The sequence below is a fragment of the Dendrobates tinctorius genome, unplaced genomic scaffold (assembly GCF_039654945.1).
Source record: "Dendrobates tinctorius isolate UK_male_01 unplaced genomic scaffold, ASM3965494v1 ptg000194l, whole genome shotgun sequence".
In the NCBI taxonomy this organism is placed as follows: domain Eukaryota; kingdom Metazoa; phylum Chordata; class Amphibia; order Anura; family Dendrobatidae; genus Dendrobates; species Dendrobates tinctorius.
In genome coordinates, this window is record NW_027361861.1 from 3,417,245 (window position 1) to 3,429,979 (window position 12,735).

The 12,735-nt window shown below is 41.3% G+C and overlaps 1 protein-coding gene across 7 annotated transcripts in view; it reads right to left on the reverse strand.

Moving 5' to 3' along the window:
- Positions 1–12,735, reverse strand: part of SIPA1L1 (signal induced proliferation associated 1 like 1) — a 314,165-nt gene that overhangs the window by 187,296 nt on the left and 114,134 nt on the right. The window contains exon 1 of one of the 7 annotated variants that reach the window (XM_073552713.1): positions 6,064–6,260. The exons of the other annotated variants lie outside the window; for them this stretch is intronic. The gene's annotated coding sequence lies outside the window, so the exon portion shown is untranslated. Of the gene's footprint in view, positions 1–6,063; positions 6,261–12,735 lie in introns of those variants that run through there. 7 annotated transcript variants of the gene reach the window in all.

Consider the following 12,735-nt stretch of genomic DNA (forward strand, 5'->3'; position numbering starts at 1 on the left):
ATCGCAGATGGCATTTCTGCTTCAATGAAACGGAGAGAGACACAGCTATTGGAAAATAACATTTTTCTGGCAGCTGTTTATGTGGACCCAAGTCATCGTATACTTCTTGATGATCAACAGCTTACTAAAGGAAAAGAAGCTCTGACTGAGGTAGCAGTTAGGATGAGTGGCCTACAGGAGAACTGCCAGGCACAAGAGGACTTGGGTCTTGACAGTGCTACTGCTGCCATATCTTCATCCTCATCAGATGAGGAGTTTGACTTTGACAAGTATTTGGATGACATGGAGCAGGCACAGAGTTGCCGCAAGAAAAAAGATTTCACTCCGTCTCCTATAGCAAGCAGAATAACCATATTTCAGCAAAATGTTTCACTTGCTCTCAAAGAAATAGAAAAATTCAACCGTTCATCAAAACTGACTGTGCATGAGGCAATTCCTTTATACTTGGAAATTGTTAGAGATGTTGCCCATGTGGTTACGGCTTTGCCTCCATCCCAAGTTAGTGTAGAGAGGTTGTTCTCTAGCCTTAAAATTAGTAGGTCAGATTTGAGGTCATCTATGAAGGAGGATCTGATGGAGGCAATTCTATTTCTTAGGTCAAATTCATAGACTGCACAAATGTCATTTAGTATGTTTTTGTTGAAAACTTTATTTGCCACTTACATAGTTTATTACATAGTAATATATGTATAATATATATATATACACACACACACACACACACAATATATCGATAAATCTATATTACATAGTGTATTACATATATACAATTACAGTTTTGTGTTCTAAAGTTGTATTCCAATAAATATATATTATGATCTAAATATCTTGATTATTGTATCATAAAAATGATTAAATGTCTGATGTTCACATTGTACTACAATAAATTTTTCACTTAAATATAAGCAATATATGTGGGAGTCGGAGTCGAAGTCGGTGTAAGGGAAATTGAGGAGTAGGAGTCGCAGGTTTGGCTTACCGACTCCACAGCCCTGCTAAGATCACAAAAAAAATCTGGTTGCTTCAGTTGTGGGTTGATTAGGTCGTTTCAAATTCATTCCCCGACAAGCATTGACTATTCTTCTTTGTTCAGGTGTTAGTTCATAAACCCACATGTCCCCATAACACGCCAACCTGCTAACACGTCATTGATGGGCACCTACTATGAGCCTCGTCTCATCAGTAGCAGAAAAGTCATCAGAACCGGATCGAAAAACTAGTGTGTCACATTAATTTCGGCAAAGTGTCATGACGTGGGCAGAAATTGGGTTCATTAGCACTAAAACATTTTATACAAAAAAAGACACCTTAAAGAGCTTACCCGGCAACATCCAGAGCTCCTCAGTTCTACATTGGATATGAGTGGTGCTGAAGACTTTGTAATCAGCACAACTGTTGATTTGCCAATCATGCATCACTCACTTTGCCATGATCGGCAGCACATCTTCACAATATCTGCCAACCAAGCACACCTCTAGGCAAGTGTGTGAGTCGCAATGTCATCAGCACCGTTCACTGAGCCACGATCGGCAGGACACGTTCACAATATCTGCCGATAAAACAACCCACTAGGCAAGTGTGTGAGTCGCAATGTCATCAACTTCGCTCACTGAGCCACGATCGGCAATACACGTTCACAATATCTGCCGATCAAGCACACCACTAGGCAAGTGTGTGAGTCGCAATGTCATCAACATCGCTCACTGAGCCACGATCGGCAGGATACGTCCACAATATCTGCCGATCAAACACACCACTAGGCAGTGTGTGAGTCACAATGTCATCAGCATCGCTCACTGTGCAACAATCGGCAGGACACGTTCACAATATCTGCCGATCATGCACACATCTCTGCAGGCATGTGGGTCGTAACGCCATCGGCACCGCTGACTTTTGATCCCGAAATGAGTGTCTTTGGAAGTCGACGGATAAGCCCTTTAAGGTTTTCTATCCTTAGGCGTCCATCTATATATTACAAAAGGGTGGAATAATAAGACACCACTTTTCACTATATAGAAGCGAGAAAGAAAAAATAAACTTGCAAAACTGGTTTTTAAGGGGGTGTGAAATGAAAGGGAACAAATTGCATTGCAGGATAGAAAGACATTTCTAATATGTAAATAACAGACAACTTGGATTTACTGCCAAAGCCTTAGCCGCTTCTGCCTAGAAGGTAAAGGAAACTATAATACTCTAATAACTTAAGTAGATGCATTGTAGATTAACTAAAATGAGGTGTAACCCGATATTCTCCCTCAGAACACTATACGACCCATGGGCATTTTCGACAAATTTCAACAAATTTGAATTGGGTAATACATGGTCCCAACAAATTACATAGTAAAAGTGATGTGTAATTACTCTGCGGCTTTGTTAATATGAAATGGGTCTGGAGAGACTTGAGTCAAGTGACAGTGAAGTCATGGACATCACAAATCCAGAATATTAGGAAAAGCAGTCAGGAGAACACCATATAGGGAAGAAAAAAAAGAGTTTTACCTTAAAGGGAATCTGTCACCCTTTTTTTCGGCTTGCAGCTGCCGGCATAGACATCGGGGGCTTATCTACAGCATTCTGTAATGCTGTAGATAAGTCTCCGATGTAACCTGAAAGGTAAGAAAAACACGTTATATTATACTCACCGGGGTGGGCGGTCCGACGCCTCCCTTCTTCATGCGATGACATCATCTTCTCCCGTCCTGTAATGGCTCCGGCGCAAGCGCACTGCTCTGCCCTGTTGAATGCAGAGCAGAGTCCTGCAGTGCGCAGGCGTCGGGAGAGGTCCGGCACCTGCGCACCGCAGAATTCTGCTCTGCCCTCAACAGGGCAGAGCAGTGCGCTTGCGCCGCAGCCATTACAGGACGGGAGATGATGATGTCATCGCATAAAGAAGGGAGGCACCGGACCAGACCGCCCACCCCGGTGAGTATAATATAACGTGTTTTTCTTATCTTTCAGGTTACATCGGAGGCTTATCTACAGCATTACAGAAAGCTGTAGATAAGCCCCCGATGTCTATGCCTGCAGCTGCAAGACGAAAAAAAGGGTGACAGATACCCTTTAAAAGTTACACAGCTCTTACGTTTTTTTTTTGTGCAGAGTATTAGACATTGAAAAAAAAGGATGTGGGATAACATCTATAGGCTATAATGTGTCCATACACGTTCAATTATATAATTAGCAAAGATACTAGAAATTCAAAATTGTGCACGTGCATCCTTAGGCATCATTGTGGCTTCATCACTTTTTTGGGGTATTTTCCTTCTTTTTTGGCTTTAGTGTTTAACCCTTATTCTCTATAAATTTTTCACCACTTATTACATTGTCTAGTCTCTATATTTTCGCGATAGCTTTGCTTATAGGCTGGACCTGGGCAAAGTGTGGTCACATCCGGTCCTCTGGCAGCGACCCCGGACCCCGCTTCACCGCAGCCACCACCTCCGGTAAGCAATAAGACACATGGATAGGAAAAGTTTTTTCCTATTTTTCTCCTCAAAATTTGGGGTGCATCTTATAATCCGATGCATCTTATACGGTATTTTGTTTTTGTGGGGGGGCTCAAACTGTATATAAGAGGGCTATGTGGGGCTCATATTGTATATAGGGGGCTAAAACATATATAGGGGGCTTTGAGTGTTCATACTGTATTTAGGGGGCACATACTGTATGTAGAGGACTGTTGGAGCTTATACTGTACATTAGATGCTATGTTATGGCTCATACTATATATAGGACACTATGGGAGCTCATACTGTATGTAAGAGGGCTGTTTGGGGTTTATACTGTACATAGAAGGGCTATGTGGGGGCTCATACTGCATATAGGAGTTCTGTGTGGGGATCATACTGTATATAAGAAGGCTGTGTGGGGATCATTCAGTATATAGGTGGAAAAGTGGGGGCTCATACTGCATATAGGGGCTATGTTTAGGATCATACTGTACATAGAGTGGGTGTCAGCATACTTAATTCTGCTCAATATTATGCAATACAATATTAATATGTAAGGTTTCTGGAGGAGTAGTAAATTTTTGCAACTTTTCAAAAGATTTGTGTCTTTTGGTGCTGAAAAGTCACAAACAAAGATAAAGGGCATAATTGAATTTGCACCGAACACATGGCGCATGCTATTGTGAAGAATCTGGAGCTAAAAATGACAACAAATACCACAAGACCAAAAAAAGAAAAGTGATTTCAATTAATCGGAAAACATAAATTGGGCCCTTGCGTGCACGCTGCAATGCTAATTTAGTGCATTGACTTTGACATTGGCTCTACCAGAGGGGGAGTGGGCTAATAACACATACAGTGCCTTGCGAAAGTATTCGGCCCCCTGGAACTTTTCTTCCTTTTCCCACATATCATGCTTCAAACAAAGATACCAAATGTAAATTTTTGATGAAGAATCAACAACAAGTGGGACACAATTGTGCAGCTGAACGAAATTTATTGGTTATTTTAAATTTTTTTGGAAATTCAAAAACTGAAAGGTGGGGCGTGCAATATTATTTGGCCCCTTTAATTTAATATTTTGTTGCGCCACCTTTTGCTGCGATTGCAGCTGCAAGTTGCTTGTACATCGAGAGACTGAAATTCTTGCCCATTCTTACTTGGCAAACAGCTCGCGCTCAGTGAGGTTGGATGGAGATCGTTTGTGAACAGCAGTCTTCAGCTCTTTCCACAGATTCTCGATTGGATTCAGGTCTGGACTTTTGACTTGGCCATTCTAACACCTGGATACGTTTATTTGTGAACCATTCCATTGTAGATTTTGCTTTATGTTTGGGATCATTGTCTTGTTGGAAGACAAATCTCCGTCCCCATCTCAGGTCTTTTGCAGACTCCAACAGATTTTCTTCAAGAATGGTCCTGTATTTGGCTCCATCCAACTTCCTATCAATATTAACCATCCTTCCCTGTCCCTGCTGAAGAAAAGCAGGCCCAAACCATGATGCTGCCACCACCATGTTTAACAGTGGGGATGGTGTGTTCAGGGTGATGAGCTGTGTTGCCTTTACGCCAAACATATCGTTTAGCATTGTTGCCAAAAAGTTCGATTTTGGTTTCATCTGACCAGTGCACCTTCTTCCACATGTTTGGTGTCTCCCCCAGGTGGCTTGTTGCAAACTTTAAACAACACTTTTAATGGATATCTTTGAGAAATGGCTTTCTTCTTGCCACTCTTCCATAAAGGCCAGATTTGTGCAGTGTACGTCTGATTGTTGTCCTATGGACACTGTCCCCTCAGCTGTAGATCTCTGCAGTTCATCATGGGCCTCTTGGCTGCAGCTCTGGTCAGTCTTCTCCTTGTTTGAGATGAAAGTTTAGAGGGACGTCCGGGTCTTGGTAGATTTGAAGTGGTATGATACTCCTCCCATTTCAATATGATCGCTTGCACAGTGCTCCTTGGGATGCTTAAAGTTTTGGAAATCATTTTGTATCCAAATCCGTCTTTAAACTTCTCCACAACAGTATCACGGACCTGCCTGTTGTGTTCCTTGATCTTCATGATGCTCGCTGTGCATCAAACAGAATCCTGAGACTATAACAGAGCAGGTGCATTTATACGGAGACTTGATTACACACAGGTGGATTATATTTATCATCATTACTCATTTAGGACAACATTGGATCATTCAGAGATCCACAATGAACTTCTGGAGTGAGTTTGCTGCACTGATAGTAAAGTGGCCGAATAATATTGCACGCCCCACTTTTCAGTTTTTTAATTTCCACAAAAATCTAAAATAACCAATAATTTTAGTTCAACTTCACAATTGTGTCCCGCTTGTTGATTCTTCACCAAAAATTTATATTTGGTATCTTTATGTTTGAAGCATGATATGTGGGAAAAGGTTGAGAAGTTCCAGGGGGCCGAATACTTTCGCAAGGCACTGTATCAAACACAGTTTCCTCGATTAATTGGGTTGAGACCTCTTCTGTAAAAAAGGACAAATTCAATGTCCAGTGTTCTTGACTTATACATATATATCATATCAGATATATGACGTTCACCAAATTTCAAGAACAATTGTCTCCGCTTTTTTTTTTTTTTATGGCATACCAATTTTCCTAGAGTGACAAGTTACATTCTGTTTTCTGGTTGGGTGTTTTCAATTTAATTCTTCGCTCCTTGGAAGGGTGAGGCGTCAGGCTCGGGTTGGTGTAAAAAGATTACACATGTCAAACTGTCATGTCTGACTGTCCAATGGATGAATGATTGAACACGCTGATGGAAATAAATGCAAACTAAAGTCAGCTTACATAAGTTGCAGATAAAACAAAATTGCTACAAAAAAACAAAATCTAGACCTAAGGGTATATTCACTTTGTGGTCCTATTGCCATTTTTATCCATGATTTTCCGAAAAACACGGAATATTTTATATAAAAAAGTAAAACTATGAATATACCATTTAAAATTTTGAATTTACAATAAAAAATCATATATAAAACACACAAAAATGTGTAATAAATTATCACATTCACCCCCGTTACGTTGCCAAGTTTTTGCCATATAAAAAAAAAAAAAATCATACCAAGAAGAATAAGGCAGAAAAAAAAAAAACTAAAATGATGTGGTTGCATTAGTGTGAACACAAATCTTATAATTCAGGATGTACAGGATTAGCCAATTACATTTACACTCATGCCAAATAGTAGTCAATAGACAGATAGAAATCATAGAATGTTAGAGTAGAAAGTGACCTCCAGGGTCACCGTGTCCAACCCCCTGTTCAATGCAGAATTCACTAAACCATATCAGACAAAAAGTTTTTTCTAATATCTAATCTGTATCTTTTCAGTTTCATTCCATTGTTTCTCGTGTTTCCATGTGCAAATGAGAATAATGATCCCTCTCTACACTGTGAGAGCCCTTCAGATATTTGTAGACAGCTATTAAGTCTCCTCTTCGCCTTCTTTTTTTGCAAGCTAAACATTCCCAGATCCTGTAACCGTTCCTTGTAGGACATACTTTGCAGTCCGCTCACCATCCTGGTAGCTCTTCTCTGAACTTGTTCCAGTTTTTCACTGTCTTTTAAAACGTGGTGCCCAGAACTGGACACAGCATTCCAGATGAGGCCTGACCAAGGAGGACTAGAAGGGGATAATTACTTCACATGATCTAGACTCTATGCTTCTATGTTTGCCTTTTTTGCTGCAGCATCACACTGCTGACTCATGTGCCATCTGTATACCCAAGTCTCTCGCATGTGCTGTTGCTTAGTTCTATTCCTCCCATTTTGTAGATGTAATTTTAATTTTTTTTGCCCAGATATAGAATCTTGCATTTTTCCCCAATTAAATACCATTCTACAAGTTGCTGACCATTGTTCAAGCTTATCTTGAACTTTCTGAATCCTTTCTGTTTTCTCGAGTGTTAGCTATTCCTCCTAGCTTTGCATCATCTGCAAATTTGATTAGTTTACCTACAGTTCCCTTATCTAAATAATTTATAAAAAGGTTGAACACCACTGGGGCCATGAGGTTACCATTTACAAGGATTCTGATTAACCACATGTAAAGTTTAGTTGCTCTAGGAGGATTTTCTTGACATTTTCGGTGTTGCATTTTCCATCAAAAGCCATAGTCCATAAACAGCTGACAACTCAGCAAAGGGATTTCGTTGCTGAAATTTATCAGCCAGGAGAAGGGTACAAATCATTAGATAGAACATGAAACACTGAAGATGTCATCAATAAGTGGCTTAAATTTAACACAACAGTGACGTTACCTAGAACTGAATTACCTTCAAAAATTGATGAAAAGACAAGGAGGAATTTGTTCTGATAAGGCTGCCAAGAGGCCTACAGTAGCATTGAAGGAGCTGCAGGAATTTCTGACAAGTACTGCATGTGACAACAAGCTCCTGTATTCTTCACTGGCGCTACTGCAAGGAAGAGCGGGCAAAGATTGAAAAACCTATATATGCCATACTTACAGACTTACACCCAAATAGACAAGGCAGTCAAATTCAAAATGTACTTCAACAAAGTATGAGTTTAAGGGTGTGCATATTTATGTAACCTCATTATTTCAGTTCTTTAATTTTCTTTTACAACCTGGATAGATGTCAGTTTATTTTTCAACTATACAAATTATGGGAGACATTAAAGGTGAAAAAAATTCTGAAATCATTCTTCTTTGTATCCTTTTTTTTTTTTTTTACATAAAAAATGGCATTTTATCATGGATGTGTGCAAGTTACATCATAACTTTTAAAAAGCAGCGACATGTGCACCAAATTGTTAAGACTTGCTGCATCTTCTGCCACCTATATCACATTTTATAGTGATGTTGCAAACATTTATAAAATTAACTGACAATATTCATTATCTAATGTAACCATAATCCGGTAGATCGCCCTGATCTATCCTAAATGGTGCAATGATCTATCCTAAATGGTGCAATATAAAGATTATAAGGGAAGACAAACAGCTGCGAGACACTGGCACATCTGTTGTGAGTAAAGGGCATGTCACACTAAGATATCGCTAGCAATATCGCTATAACTTGTGACGTTATAGCGATATTGCTAGCGATATCTCTGTGTCTGATACTTACCAGCGACCGGCTCCCCCGCTGATTATCGCTGATCGCGCGAGAACGTTCAGGACTTTCTGCGGCGCTTCCTGCTGTGAGGACGAGCGACGCGTGAAGCCGGGCGGGAGGACGCAGGATCGCCTGGTGTGACAGGTAAGTAGCGATCCCCGTCCCCAGCGATGTCGCTAGTGAGATCTGCCTGTGTGGCAGCTCACTAGCGACAACTTAGCGATGTACCAGCGATCCTGACCGCGTCATATCGCTGGTCGGGATCGCTGGTACATCGCTAAGTGTGACAATACCTTAAGAAACAGGCTAGAGAGTCCATACAAAGGAGAACTAATTGTATTACTATGCTTTTAAGTCAATGAGAAGAGTGAAATACTCTGAATTCTGGTCACACAAGGACCTATTGAAGCATAGTAATGGCGTCAAGCCTCGTGAATTCCATTCACTTGGCAGAAGGTGTTAGTCTACAGAAGGTCCGTTTCCATTTTAAAATAATCTATGGTATTTGGAAAAATCTATCATAGATACCCTCTATCACAATTTTTCGGTCCAAAAATAATTTACTGGTGTTCCTCATTTCCCATCTTAAGGTTTCACGTCAGTTGTGGTTTCCCTATTATAGTGGCTCATCAACAAAAGTTTTGCTAGAGATTGAAAGAATAAAGCCTAAAAAGCTAAATGCCAAAAAGGAAAATATCTAGACCCAAGTCTAAAATGTTGTCAGCTAACTTTTGTAGTGTTTCCCTACAGTATGAATGAAGGAGAAGAGTTCATGTCATGCAAGTTGAAAGTCGAAAGCTGTAATTCAGAATCTAGAACTGGCTAATGGAAGAAAGGAGTCCTACATTTTTCATACAAGAGTGTACAGTCGAGGCCAATAATTTTTAGACTTACACAATTTTTTTTAACAAAGTTACCAGCTTCAGCATTCCTAGATCTTTTAGTCAAATTGTTTTATGGTTATTCAACTACAACTGTAAGATTTTCATAAACTTTAACACTTACTGACAACACAAGTTTATGGAAAGACTCAATAAGTAAGAAGAAATGGTGAATTGCTACCGTGAGTCTTGTTTCATGCTACCATTCATGTGGGGGGGGGGCTTACTCTCAGTTTTGTCTAAGAAAATGGGCATGGGATCTAAACCTCCTCCATGATCAACTTCTCCCAACCATCCAGGAGCAATTTGGTAATTAATAATGCTTTTGCCAACATGACGGAGGCTATGTGACAAGGCAAAAGTGATAACTACGCTAAGTGGCTTGGTGACCAAAACATTCAAATTTAAGGTCCACTGAAACTCCTCTGATCTCAATCCCATTGAGAACCAGTGGTAAAGCCTCAAAAATTAGGTGAACAAACAAAAACCTAGAAACTGTGATAAACTCCAAGCACTGATGAAAGAAGAATGGGTGGTCATCAGTAAGGATTTGGCCCAGAAATGGTTTTCAACTCCCAGTTCGAAGGGCAGAAGTCTTGAAAAATTAGGGTCAACACTTAAAGAAGCACTCCCATCAAAATTTGTACCCTCAAAGGCCTGTTTCACACTTACGTTTATTGTGTTATTTGGCAGCCGCCAAAAAGGCGGAGAACGGATCCGTGGCCGATGAAACACCAACGGGAACTACCGGACCGTTGGTACACCAGGATCCGCCGATATGGGAATGCTAAAGGAACCGCGCTGAAAGAAAAAAATAAATACCGTCGATGTAGCGGGATCCGGGAGCCGGCACCTCGTGGGATCCGGGAGCCGGCACCTCGCGGGATCCGGGAGCCGGCACCTCGCGGGATCCGGGAGCCGGCACCTCGCGGGATCCGGGAGCCGGCACCTCGCGGGATCCGGGAGCCGGCACCTCGCGGGATCCGGGAGCCGGCACCTCGCGGGATCCGGGAGCCGAGAGCAGGCATCTCGCGGGATCCGGGAGCCGAGAGCAGGCATCTCGCGGGATCCGGGAGGTCGCGGTAAGGAGAGAGAGAGAAAAAAAAAAAAGAGAGAAGAGAGAGAGAAAAGAGAGAGAGAGATTTGCTCCAGCAGTCAGAACAGGATTTAGGGTTAAATCTCCAGCAAGTGGGAAAAATGCGGATCCGGCCACACAAACAACGTTGCATTGTCCGTTCAGTGATGTCAGCGGACGCCAAAATTTTGGTGGATCCGCAGAAATACGGATGCAACGGACGACTGTCAGTCAAAATCCACCGTTAATGCAAGTCAATGGGGAAAAAACCGGATCCGCCAGGAAAAATGGTGGATCCGTTTTTTAGGCAAAACGGCGGATTTTGACTGATGGTGAGAAACGGATGTGTGAAACAGGCCTAAGGAATATTTCACACTTCAATTTTCTGGCGTCAGTCAAAATCCGTTGTTAGCAGAAATAAACAGATCCGACGGATTTGCCTGGCGGATCTGTCTTTTTCCCCATAGACTTATATTAGCAACGGATTGTGACGGATGACTTTCCGTTTCGTCCGTCGTGTGACGGATCCGTCGCAGTCCGTGGTCTGGTAGAATGGACGCCTACCGTCCGTCATATGACGGAATCAGTCTCTAGATTCCGTTTTTTCACACTGCGCATGCCCAGAACAATTTCTCTTCATTTAATTTAACCCCAAAAGCCGTTCTGGCACTGAAAAAGTCTCTCTCTCTCTCTCATTCTCTCTCTCTTTCCAGAGTTCTGTTCCTTTAAATTTCATACACTAGCTACTGCAACGGATCCATCAAAAAAACGGATCCGGTGCATCAGTTTTTTGAAATCTGCAACGGATCCGTTGTTTAAACACTTTGACAGATTGTGACTTATTCCAAAAGACTGAAGTGTGAAACAGGCCTAAGCAGTCATCACATTATATAGTGCTGTGTACTTACAATTGCTCATTTTACCCTTCTACAGAGTTAATGCTTCTCTTTTTTATTAGGTCTATGACATCACGTGATTAAAAACATACTACCTGAATCCTTCTAAGATTTATGTAGAAACAGCAGGTCAATTTTACCTCCATGAGTCACTGCTGCAAAAGTTCCTGGCAGAGGGTAGGAGCGAGCAGCTGGGTCAGGATTTAAAGAAGGGAAGGACTTAGGCAGAAAAAGAGACTTCCTGTTTCTACACAGAGCAGAGAAAAATTAACTGGGTAGAAAGGCAAAATGAGCAATTTTAAGTACACAGTGCTATATAATATGTTGATTGCATTATTTTAAAACGATGAAAACTTTGATGGGAATGTTTCTTTAATATTGAGTCTTTGCATAAACGTAAAAGAATTAGCCAATAAGAGTCTAAACTTATGGAATTCTTATTTTAGCTGTGACTGTATCATTCATGCTGATGTTTTAGATTTCTTCTGATCACTACAAGAGGTGCAATATTTCACCACATACACAATAATATTGGATCTAAAGTAGCTTAGCCAAGAGTCTTAGATGCCCTGGGGTAGGTTATCCACAATACCTCTTTTTTCTCTTCCTCCATAGACTGGTCCAGAAAAAAGAAAGATTGAATAGGCTAAGAGAAGAGAAAATAAACTCACAAAGTAATTTTCTGGCCACGTGCGCTATTGGCTGTGACACCGTGCGATTGCTTTTCTCCCCATCTATATTCACTTCAAACTGTTGTACCTGCATAAAAGGTCAATGTGCAGCGCTGTCAGGTTTATTTAACATGCAGACAACTGAACGTTCCTCAGAGTCTGATTTTAGAAGGGGAGAATTACTGTAGATTTATCCTCTTTTGATCCGTAAAATCAACACGGCTCGCCACGTCCTTACTTGGGAATGTAACCCATAATGAAGGCGGCAGTGACAGCTCCGCGGCTGTGGCAAATCCGCTCTGATCGCTAAAATCCTTAAATAAATATTTAGTGGGCATGGATTCAGAACGGACGGCTGACAATCTCGCAACCCTAACGAGAAGAGCGGGCGTTTAATGCCAGGATCCCGGTCATGCTCCAATCAGGAGACACCAGATAAAGGAATGGCAATTAAATTAGAGCCCTTGAAGGAGCGACTGGCATCTATAAACCGGTCCGGGTTATTTCTACCAGTGGCCATTTAGGTCTAAATCTTCTTTTGTAATAATAAGTCTAGATGCTCAGCAGATGGGCATTGATGATAGAAATGCTTATGTAAAATGTATAGCTTACAAAGCAGAGCCGGGCAGGAGGTTTACCGCAGATTAAGGGAGTCCTAAAT